Source organism: Oncorhynchus clarkii, chromosome 12 (genome assembly GCF_045791955.1).
Source record: "Oncorhynchus clarkii lewisi isolate Uvic-CL-2024 chromosome 12, UVic_Ocla_1.0, whole genome shotgun sequence".
Lineage (NCBI taxonomy): Eukaryota > Metazoa > Chordata > Actinopteri > Salmoniformes > Salmonidae > Oncorhynchus > Oncorhynchus clarkii.
Window position 1 is genome coordinate 45,089,395 of NC_092158.1, and position 12,386 is coordinate 45,101,780.

The 12,386-nt window shown below is 40.1% G+C and overlaps 1 protein-coding gene across 9 annotated transcripts in view; it reads left to right on the forward strand.

The window, feature by feature from the left end:
• Nucleotides 1–2,348: 2,348 nt before the first annotated feature.
• Nucleotides 2,349–12,386, forward strand: part of LOC139423230 (galactosylgalactosylxylosylprotein 3-beta-glucuronosyltransferase 1-like) — a 37,273-nt gene continuing 27,235 nt past the window's right edge. For 6 of the 9 annotated variants that reach the window (XR_011635815.1, XM_071175012.1, XM_071175016.1 and 3 more), the window contains exon 1: nucleotides 2,355–2,620. The gene's annotated coding sequence lies outside the window, so the exon portion shown is untranslated. Of the gene's footprint in view, nucleotides 2,621–5,156; nucleotides 5,307–12,386 lie in introns of all 9 variants that reach the window. The other 3 variants (XM_071175014.1, XM_071175013.1, XM_071175015.1) reach the window with 3 other exon arrangements.

Below are 12,386 nucleotides of genomic sequence, written 5' to 3' on the forward strand. Positions count from 1 at the left end.
TCTAGCACTGCTAGGCAATGCCTTAGACCGCTGCTCCACCCGGGAGCCCAATATACTGTACATTTTCAAAATCCGTAACATATTGCACGAATTGCAATTCGTAACATTGTATGAATTGTATGAATTGCAATATGTAACTGTCACGACTTCCGCCGAAGTCGGCTCCTCTCCTTGTTCGGGCGACGTTCGCCAATCGACGTCACTGGCTTTCTAGCCATCGCCGCTCCATTTGTTTTGTCTTGTTCCATACACACCTGGTTTTCATTCCCTAATCACACCGCATGTATTTAGTCCTCTGTTTCCCTTCATGTCTTTGTGTGAAATTGTTTTATGTTATGTGAGTATTGTCACGCGCTAGAATTTTGTTTGTGTTCCGTGTTTTGGGAACGTTTATGTACTTATGTGCTTTCGTTTGGACCAGAAAAAAAGTGTGCCTGTTAACTACACTCTGCTCTCCTGCACCTGACTTCGCCTCCAGTACACACCTGTAACAGAATTTCACATCTACCATGGATTCAGCAGGAGCAGGTACCCCAGTTAGAGGATTCGTAACATATTATATGAATTGTAATTTGTAACATGTCATACGAAATGGATGATGGACATCCACAAATTAATAAATATCATACAAAGGTAACATACCATACTAATAGAATTTTCCCGGATTTATGCACATTGATTCGGTGCCGGTACCCCCTTTAAATAGCCTCGTTATTGTTTTTTTATTATTACTCTTGAATTTTTTTCACTTTAGTTTATTTAGTAAGTATTTTCTTAACTATTCTTTTCCTTAAAACTGCATTCTCTTTTGGCGCATGAACCGATAGCTGGACCCCTACGACAACATCCGGTGAAATTACAGAGCCCGAAATTCAAAATACAAATATCGTGAAAATACAAGTGTCATACATAATTTAAAAGCACAACTTCTTGTTAATCCCACTGTGAATTTAGTTAAACTACCATACTGCAAAATGTAGTTAAATTACTAGTGGAATTACACGTAGTGAAACTACAACCCAAAACTGGTTGGAATATAGAGCTTTAATCAAGCAAAGCTGTTCTCGCACACTGACGTTTACAAAGCATTTTTTTATGAAATGAAATTACAACATTTGTTGAAGATTGTATTATCTTTTGGAATGACGAAATAAGACACACTTGTCATTCAAAAAGAACCAACAGGCAGAATCAGATTTAGGAGTTTTTCAAGGACACCCTCCTCTCTGTCATCAAGTGTATGTACTCTTATTTTTTTAGCTACTTTCCACCATATCCCATCATGACCCTTTAAAGTTAAATGCTCTTAAAGTTACATTTTCTTCCAATATCTTCCTTGAAAAAGGAGGAGGGGATGCATGCCTTTTCAAGAAATTGATGCTGTCTCTCTCACCTGTCAGATAAAAGTAATTTCTCTCTCAACTGTCAGAAACAAAATAATAATTGAAAAAATATCACCTGTTGTTTTTTGAGACAAATTCTGAAGAATTTGAACAAATGCTTTCTTTTCTGAAGAGGCCATTGAGTCCAGTGTATACACCATTTAATACAATATTCTGGGTGCTCTTTAATTTCACATTGCCATTTTCAGACGCTGTCTATAGACTGATTCAGCCTTTGATTCACTCTGTAATACAGTAGCTTTGATCTCGACTGATCTTTCACAGGGCAGGGAGTTCGCAGACACTTCCTCCTCTTCCAAAACACCTGCTGCATGCACCCCTCAGAGAAACAACTGCATTCTAATCCCCCTGCCAAAAGTATTTAGCTAATTTCCTGTTTGACTACCACTATCAACATGTTCCTCAATCCAATATAGAAATGTCTCACTGTACTGCCTCTCATATAGCCATTTTTTTTTAACAATCTGGGCAACTTCTTATATTAGAGGTTTATTTTTACCATGTCAAATAGGTGGCAATTCAGGGGCTTAAGGATGTCCACTCAGAATGTGGCCCTTTCATAAGGTCAAGTCTCGTCAGGAAATGAAAGCGAATGAAAAGAAATGGCATGACTGTCTGTCTGACTGCCCATGTGACTGTTGATTGTAAGACAGATAAATTACCTGAATGTTATGTATCACTTATGCATCACAGTTATATAATACCTCATCCCTAAGCAAAAATCCCATTCGGAGGGCTGTTACATTTTTATAGGATTTATCCCATTGTCCCACCATGTGCCCCCTCCCCAACCCCACCCTTTCTGTCAGCTTTCAACAATCCCAGCCTTTGTTTTTGGAATGAGAAGCAGCATTCTTCCAGAAGGATGACCTCTTCTGTCTCCACAGGGACTGGCACTGAGGACATGACCCTGCTTCCCGTGGATTGGATACCTCGCGCTACCCAGAAAGAGGAGGAAGCTGACTTTATGGGTCCCTTCCAACAAGTTGGAAATCGCAAATTCAACAATGAGAGGTTTGGAAGGAATCAGTGGCTAACAGCAAGCATTTCAAAGCAACCACTAGCCTGCTATTCAGTGAAGTGGCTGTGTGTTTTCTTCCCCAGAGATTCCACCCTAAATACAGAGAATGCCAGACTTTGATGACAAAGTTTGATGACAAAATTTGCCCACAAAGGACCACCGTGCCACCTTCCTGTTTAAGTGAGCACAGCACAAGGTGAGTCCAAAAATGTCTTGTAACTTTATGCTGCTGCATAAATGATGTAATATGCAAGGGATACATGTATACTGTAGCTAAGAAAGTAATACTATGTATGTATGTTGTGTAGTAAGCTGTTAGTAGCCCATGTGCCTCACCCTAATAATTTGGTCTATTTTCACTAACACTGTACTGTAAACACATTGTTCGTGGCCGGTGTGTGTGCTTGTCTGCAGACTTTTTTTGTTCAGCTTTGACAGTGCTACTGTAGTAGTGGTGACGCTTGGCTTGCACGTGCAAATTGAGCACACACAACATTCTATAATAGAATTGTGTTATTTGAAGTGTCAAATTAAAAGCTGATTTAACATGTCAAATGGTGTTATTTGACGTGTATCTTTTTTGACACGCGAAAACCCAAATGGTGTTCAATGTGCCTCACCCTAATAATTTGGTCTATTTTCACTTCTTAATTTCACTTACTGTTCTAACTTGGTGGTGCACATGTAACCTATAACCTGTTTTAGAGAAATGTAATCATCAAATGTAAGAGCTTTCGTTGTCTGCTTATATGCCCCTTTTATTTATCCTACGCTTGTGGCTTGGTGTACGCAAAGGACTGTAAGAACGGCCCATGTTCTGAATTCTGTCGCTGTACATTTCAAAAGTGCTGAACAAATAGGAATATTGACTACGTCCGTCCACGGTCGCTCATTAATGTCTTAATCGAAATTACGGATTGCCTCTTATCCCCTTGTCGTCCTCTTATGCCATAGTTTGTGCATCTCAATTGTCAGTAGAAACCACATTTGTGTAAGAAAGTCAGCCATATCAGCTACGTTTTTTAAATGGCAGTAAATGAGGCTGAATTAACTGTTTCGCTGCCAGACTAGGCTCCGCTGATAACCAGGTATAGCAGTGGTAAGGTGTTGGGATTGCTGTTGGGACTCTGCTGCTGGGACAGCTTTATATAGGCCCTAACAGTTTGTGGGCACCGTTTGTCACCATTATAGTGCAATGAATGTATTGTTTAGTGTTGTGTTGTGTAGTGGCTTTGCTGGCATGCATCCCACTTTTTCTTTTTTTGCCCCACCAAGATTTACATGCTAAAATCGCCACTGACCATTGGTGATAACAATGAGATAAGACTCAAGAACTGTCAGAAAAGTTAAAAAACCTTTTTGCCTGTCAAGACCTGAACCCAGACAGCTGTCAGTACAGGGTCTGCTACGATTATTTCATTACTGGTAAGTCAAGTCTGATCAATTTCGAGTTTAGTTTAGCTGTTATGTTAATCAGATGTTAACACTGTATACAGTACATTTGCCAAAATTAGCTAGCTAGATAGCTTGTAGTCTAGATATTAGTATGTGTCGCGTGATTTTCAAGTTTTGGGGAAGGTATTTTTTCACCATAAAAATACACCTTTATAACAATGGATTGCATGCCTCTATCATCACATTGTAAAGACTGATGCCGGGGAAGAGAAGCAGGTACAGGGAGTCAAACATTTAATAGGAACAGACAGGTAACAGGACAGAAACAGCATCAGCACACGGGTATACAAGGACATATGAACATTAATGCAGAAGCAGGGAACAGAGCGGGGAACCAGACAGATATAGGGAAGGTAATATAGAGGTGATTGAGTCCAGGTGAGTCCAATAATTGCTGATGCGCGTGACGGGGGGAAGGCAGGGGTGCGTAATGATGATGGCAGGAGTGCACAATGCTGGGGAGCCCGGCCTCCTCGAGCGCTAGGGGGGAATGGCGGGAGCATGCATGACACACATTTGCAGACGAATGTAAGCGTACTATTCCTAATGTGATGAGTAGACTGGATAGTAATAATTTAGGCTATTAATAAGCGCATAGTGGCACAGGCTTATGGGCTATATCAGAGATGTTTCTTTCATTTGCACAGGAGAAATGTAGCCTTTAATAAACATTTCATGCAATTCTACTACACTTTATATGGACTGGAGACATTAGCAGAATATTTTTTTGTACATAGTAGCCTAGGCCTACTCTACTGACACTGACAACAGATCAATAAAAATTACCTTGTTTTGAATGCAACCATGTAATCTTGGCCGAAAAGGGGTCCTGGCTAAAAGGGAACCAGCTTTTGTCAAATTAAGGTCAAAAGTTTAAAAAAAAAAAACATTTTAGTAAACCCTAACCCTTTTCCTAACATGCTGCATAAATTCTCCTAATCTGCTACGGAATGTAAAATATTACATGAATTTGACAAAAGCTGGATCCATTCTGGCCATGACCATGAAAAGGGGAGATGCAAATTGAATAAAAAATAAAAAAAAAATATCATATAATGAACACATTTTTTTTTTAAACAATTAAACTGGACATAGGACAACCTGCCTTGTTGACTATTGGTTGCTCCAGCCCAACAATTGATGTTATATTTATATGAAACTAAAACACCTGAATGAATTAAACACAATCATACACTTAAGTCCCCTGATGGTATAGGTGACCTGAAGAAGTGATATTCTAACATCAGGAGTGCTTCTCATTTGTTTATGTACTGTAGGTTCACCAGCTGACCTCTATCAAGACACCCATGTCGACTGGATTCCCACTGTAAAGATGAGCAATGCTGCAGCAGCAACAGTTTCTGCTTCTACTTCGTCCTTTCCCAGCTGTGAAAGGAGACATCCCTCAGTTATACGAGATGGTTGTCGTATGTTGTACTTTGGAATAGCTGAATGATTCTGTTGTGCCATTTGAGTAGAGAGCACCTTCACCTTGTCGTCAAGACAGAAGTGCCCCCTTAAATCATATGAATGTATAAAATGTATTTTGAAAAGTGTTAAAGACTATTGTTCATGACATTGTAAACATTATGTACTTTAATAAAACACTACATTTTTGTATGGGTGAAATTAAAAGTATTGTTCTCTCTGCTTTACCTAGCCCCATTGAATAGAAAGTGTTTCTTATAGCCCAACCATTTTATTTATTTTACAATTTATACACATTTAGCATAGACAATGTAATTGTTGGGGTAGTCTTAAGCAAACCATCTTCATTAACACTGTAGCACCTCTCAGTGCCACTCAGACCTTCTACGAGAAAAGTATCTGGCATTGAAATTGGTAGTAGTAGTTGTATGTTTTAAGCTAAGGATCCCATCATCTCCTTCCAGACATTTCACCACCTAGATTACAACGGTTGGATTTAAACTAAACAATTTAATGTCAGCACAAGGCATGTACAAAATCCAGTATAATGATTAGCCTCATATACATTGACAACTGGTATCATTTTTAAATTGAGAACATATAGCTGAATAATATGTAAACCATGTGTGAGTTAAGCTTCTCTGCTTCAGATGCACAATGGCAAGGGCTGCATTGCAAATGCCCATAACGCTAATGCCATCATACTGTAGGCCAGTGGTTCCCAACACCAGTCCTCGCGTACCTCCAACAGTATATTTTATTCTAGTCCTGGACAAACACACCTGATTCAACTTATCAACTAATCATCAGGCCCTCTGAGTTGAATCAGGTACAATGCATTCGGGAAGTATTCAGAACCCTTGACTTTTTAACATTTTGTTATGTTACAGCCTTATTCTAAAATGTATGAAATATTTTTTCAATCTACAAATATTTTTTCAATCTCATTAATCTACACACAATACCTCATAATGACAAAGCAAAAACAGGTTTTTAGACATTTTGGCAAATGTATAAAAAATATATATATAATAAATACCTTATTTACGTAAGTACCCTTTGCTATGGGAATCAAAATTAGGTCAGGTGCATCCTGTTTCCATTCATCATCGTTGAGTTGTTTCTACAACTTGATTGGAGTCCACCTGTGGTAAATTCAATTGATTGGACATGATTTGGAAAGACACGCACCTGTCTATATAAGGTTGACAGTGTATGTCAGATCAAAGCCATGAGGTCGAAGGAATTGCCTGTAGAGCGCTGAGACAGGATTGTGTCGAGGCACTAACTCGTATCTAAAGGATAGACATTTTAGTAACATGTAGGCTGTTTTTTACTTAAGCATAATTTTAGGTGAACCAAAAAAAGTCTATACCATACCTTGATCCCTGATCTATGGGGGAACAGGCTTATGTTCCAGCCCGGAAATAGTACACTTGATTATTAACTAATAAGGTTTGATACATTGAATCGGGTGTGTTCATGCTGGGCTGGAACAGAAGCATGCACACCCAGCAGGGTTGGCCTGCTCCAGTTTTAATAGGTTTATAAATTTTTGTGTGACTTTTAAACTGTATTTTTGTTCACCAAATGTGCTAACATATAATTATACTCAAATAAGACAGTACTGAATATTATGTTGCTAGTTATATAGCTCTGTCTTCAGTTTCATAATGTCCTCCCACAGTTACCTGCCCTATACAGAGTAGCCTTGTCTCCCTTCTCTGACAGCTGGAACTGCTAGCTAATCCTTTCACCCTCTTCCGTGGCTGTTAGTTAGCTACCTAGCTACACATGCATTTAGAGTTACAACGATAAATACATCAAGAAGCTAACCAGCTAATATGACGTTAGCAAGCTGGTGATATTTAATTCATTTAGCTAGCTATACATTCTATAAAGTTATCTAACTAGTGAACATTACATAGCAGCTCATGAGTTAGCCTGCACACTACGTTTCTGTAGAAAGCTAGCTAGCTAATAATCATTGATCATTTTCAAAACATTTACTTTCTTGAATAGGTTCTCCCAATTCCTCTGTTTTCTTGGTCCTTAAAAAGCAAAATTATGTGCAATCTTCCGAAGTTTCCAGTGGTAGCAAAAGGCAGCCAGCCATGTGGATGATTGGATAACTTCCAACAGGCTGACTTTGGTCTTCCAACATGGCGCCTGGTGCATTTTGCTAGCTGATTTTTTATTTAACCAGGTAGGCTAGTTGAGAACAAGTTCTCATTTACAACTGCGACCGCAAGCTCTCTATAGAAAATGACTATCAAACAACAATGGAACATTCTATTGGGTATTTGGTTACTCTTCGCCATTAGATCAAATGATTTATCTAGACTGATTAAATAATTTACCTAGACTGACTCGTTAAAAAAAACAATGTTGCAAAGTGCAGAACTATTTGTTTTAAGGAAATTTGTCATACTGGGAAAAAATACAATTCCAAGAGATCCAAATCTGATAGTGTATTGGTTATTTAATTGCCACCAGTAATAGTGTGTTGTATAGCAATACTCAGCATGCTAATATGAAAGGTGTGCTCTGCCATGTGTTGAGTTGCCACAGCATCTTAGCACAAGGATGTAGGTAAATATCTCTAAAAAAAACATGGGTGATTATAAGCTCTTCTGTCCCTTGCTGTGGAGACTTGCTTCCATTCAGCCGCAAGAGCATTAGTGAGATCCAGCACTGATGTTGGGCGATTAGGCCAGGCACGCAGTCGGTTGAGGTCAGAGCTCTGTGCAAACTGACTTGTTAGATAGGTGCCACGTTGAAAGTCAGAGGTCTTCAGTAAAGCCATTCTGCTGCCAATGTTTGTCTTTGAAGATTTCATGGCTTTGTGTTCAATTTTGTATACCTGTCAGCAACGGGTGTGGCTGAAATAGCCAAATTCACTAATTTGAAGGTGTGTCCACATACGTTTGTATATATAGTGTACATGTCCGTACATACACACAACAAGTAGGTCACATGGGGGAGAAGCATTGTTCCATGAGGTGTTACTTTATTTGTTTTTTATAAACCAGGTTAGCTGTTCACTTGCGCTATATAAGATGGAAGGCAGTTCCATGCACTCGTGGCTCTGTATTCCATGAATTTGTTCTGGACCTGGGGACTGTGAAAAGACCTCTAGTGGCATTTCTGGTGGGGTTAGTGTGTGTCGGTGCTGTGTGTAAATTGACTAGTCAAACAAATAGTCTAGACTAGAGATTGCTCAGTGTGATGACATTAAGCTGTAAAACATGAGTGCATTCATGATACATGTATAAGCAAGATGACATTTTGTGGTTCCTCTGTCTACATTCCACCCATATTGTATAATAAACATGAACTCAAGATTGTAGTGAATGCCTCCAGTGACGATATGTTAATGAGTTTAGTCATGTTTAATGTATTCTTTTGCCATGTGTCCTACTGTATACTCCAACCAGTCATCAAATTGACTATATAGTTCATTCATAGTATTACCAGGCAATATGGCCACCTTGATAAGTGCCCGCATTCATTTGATAGATCCAAAGAAATAGATTCATTCATTTTGCCATCTTGAAAATCCCATCTTATTTGATGTATCTAGGCATCATTCCATTTGGAGAGGTGGTGGGGATATGGCTCTGAAGGTAAATAATCAATCTGTGCGATTTAATTGGATTTCAGGGGTCCAGTTGCTGGTAAAGCAACGCTCAAATCTTTATTGCATAGTCAGGTTTTCATAGATAAGTTATTTAATCAGGAAGTTTAGTGATGAGGATGGACACATGCTAATGGTTCTATCAAGATAAACCTGTTCAGTTTTATATCATATGTATAGCATGGTTGGTGTGAATAACATACAGAACATAAACCTTCTCATGTCTCACAAGAGAAAAGCAGTCCTCTATCAACTACCCAGTCAGGGTGTTCACCGTATAGAACATTCACCATGTTGATATCTTGACTTTGGCCTTGACCAGTTATAAAGACTAATCAAGTACATTCTCAAGGATCAATAGTTATATGTGAGTGAATCATATTGATTACATGAAGATAAAGCAGCACCACAGAAGAATAGTCTTTTGTGTTGCTTTTCTAGGTCTCGATAAATTAATGGCACATTGTGTCTGATTTATGAGTCTCCGGTCTGTATTTGTGCATTCTCAGCATTTGATTAAAAGACCTGCAAACGTTTCGCCGACTGAACCACTCTATCCAACCAGAGTTTATGGCTGGCCTGGTTACAGTAATTGGGGACATTTCCACATGTAACAAGGCCAACCCCAGTGGGGCCCATTAGTAAGGATCCCTGCTTCCTCCAGTGTGGTTAATGGTTTGGTCCCTGTCCAGCTCCTTCATAGTGTATGAGTGCGTGCGTGTGAGGCTCTTTGTGATGTCTCTGTCACCATGGAGCTCGCAGTGAGACTCGCTGCCAGGCTCTCAAATCAATGGCAGTCAGAGGACAAACTCCAGAGCTGCCAAGTCCTGGAGCTGCCAAGCATTTGAAAAAGTTTTAATGGACTTGCCCGAAGATCATTGAGTGGTCTGATTGCAATATCTGTAGTACATATCAACCAGATTCAGACTGCACATTTACTATATCTAGGTGCCACAGAGCTGAAAAGAGTGCACAGAAGGTGCACTGAGCATTTATAAATATCAATACAGTAAGAGTAACAACAGAGTAACAGCAAAACGGAGTAACAGCAAAAATGAATTTAAATACCTCTGGGTTAAGTTGGTTTATTGTCAGATAAATCAAATATGTTTTTTCTTGGGGGGGGGGGGGGGGGGGGTTCATCACAATCTCCCCAGAGAGAGGATTTGTATTGTGTGATGTGTTTTGGTATTCTTCTGCTCCTTAGAAAAGCTTTGCATGTAAAACAAGCTGAGTTCACATCATGCATATAAACATTTCATGTATCTACACAGGGATGGCTCTCTGCTTGTCTGGCTTTTTAAGCTCAAGACTTTCAATAAGAGTTTCTTTACAGATCCTTATTTTTAATAATACCCTTATTATGACCAGTGGCTAGCTTTGGAAATGTGTCTGAATGATAAAATCAGGGGCATGTGTTTGAGTGCGTGTGTGCATGCATGCATGTGCGTGTACCATACACTGGGTGTACAAAACATTAGGAACTATTTCCATGACATAGACTGACCAGGTGAATCCAGGTGAAAGCTATGATCCCTTAATGATGTCACCTGTTAAATCCACTTCAATCTGTAGATGAAGGGGAGGAGACTGGTTAAAGAAGGATTTTTTTTTAGCCTTGAGACAATTGAGACATGGATTGTGTATGTGTGCCATTCAGAGGGTGAATGGGCAAGACAAAAAAATTGAAGTGCCTTTGAACAGGGTATGGTACTGTAGTAGGTGCCGGGCCAGGCGCACCGGTTTGTGTCAAGAACTGCAATGCTGCTGGGTTTTTCACACTTAACAGTTTTCCATGTGTATCAAGAATGGTCCACCACCCAAAGGATATGCAGACAAATTGATACAACTGTGGGAAGCATTGGAGTCAACATGGGCCAGCATCACTGTGGAATGCTTTCGACACCTTGTAGAGTCCATGCCCCGATGAATTGAGGATGTTCTGAGAGGTGGGGTGCAACTCAATATTAGGAAGGAGTTCCACATGTTTGGTATACTCAGTCTGTATACATACTGAACAAAAATGTGAACGCAGCATGTGAAGTGTTGGTCCCATCTTTCATGACCTTAAATGCACAAAAGCATATCTCTCAATTTTTTTGTACAAATGTGTGTACATCCCTGTTAGTGAGCATTTCTCCTTTTCCAAGATAATCCATCCACCTGACGGTGTGGCATACCAAGAAGCTGATTTAAACAGCATGGCAATTACACAGGTGCACCTTGTGCTGGGGACACTAAAAGGCCACTCTAAAATGTGCAGCTTTGTCACAAAACACAATGCCACAGATGTCTCAAGTTGAGGGAGTGTGCAATTGGCATGCTGACGGCAGAAAAGTCCACCAGAGTTGTTGCCAGAGAATGTTTGAATGTTAATTTATCTACCTTAGGCTGCTTCCAATGTCGTTTTAGAGAATTTGTCAGTACGTCTAACCGGCCTCACAACCGCAGACCTAGTCTTACCACGCCTACCCAGGACATCCACATCTGGCTTCTGCACCTGCGGGATGGTTTGAGACAAGCCACCTGGACAGCTCATAAAACTGTGTGTTTGCACAACCTAAGTATTTCTGCACAACTGTCAGAATCCATCTCAGGGAAGCTCATCTGCATGCTCATCATCCTCACCAGGGTCTTGAACCTGACAGCAGTTTGGCGTTGTAACCAACTTCAGTGGGCAAATGCTCACCTTCAATGGCCACTGGCAAGCTGGAGAAGTATGCCCTTCACGGATGAATCCAGTTTCAACTGTACCAGGCAGATGGCATACAGCATGTATGGCATCGTGTGGGCAAGTGGTTTGCTGATGTCAACGTTGTGAACACAGTGCCCCAGGGTGGCGGTGGGGTTATGGTATTGGCAGGCATGAGCTACGGACAATGAACACAATTGCATTTTATCAATTGCAATTTAAATTGATCCTGAGGCCCTTTATCATGCCATTCATTCGCCGCCTTCACCTCATGTTTCAGGATGATAATGCACAGCCCCATGTCGCAAGGATCTGTACACAATTCCTGGAAGCTGAAAATATCCCAGTTCTTACATGGCCTGCTTACTTACCAGACATGTTATCCATTGAGCATGTTTGGGATCCTCTGGATTGACGTCTACGACAGCGTGTTCCAGTTCACAGCAATATCCAGAATCTTCCCACAGCCATTGAAGAGGAGTGGGACAACATTCAACAGGTCACAAACATCAGCCTGATCAACTCTTTGCGAAGGACATGTGTTGCGCTGCATGAGGCAAATGGTTGTCGCACCAGATACTGACCAGTTTTGTGATCCACATACCTACCTTTTTTTTAAGGTACTGTATCTGTGACCAAATGATGCATATCTGTATTCCCAGTCATGTGTTATCCATAGATTAGGGCCTTATTTATTTTATTTGACTGATTTCCTTATTTGAACTGTAACTCAAATCTTTGAAATTGTTG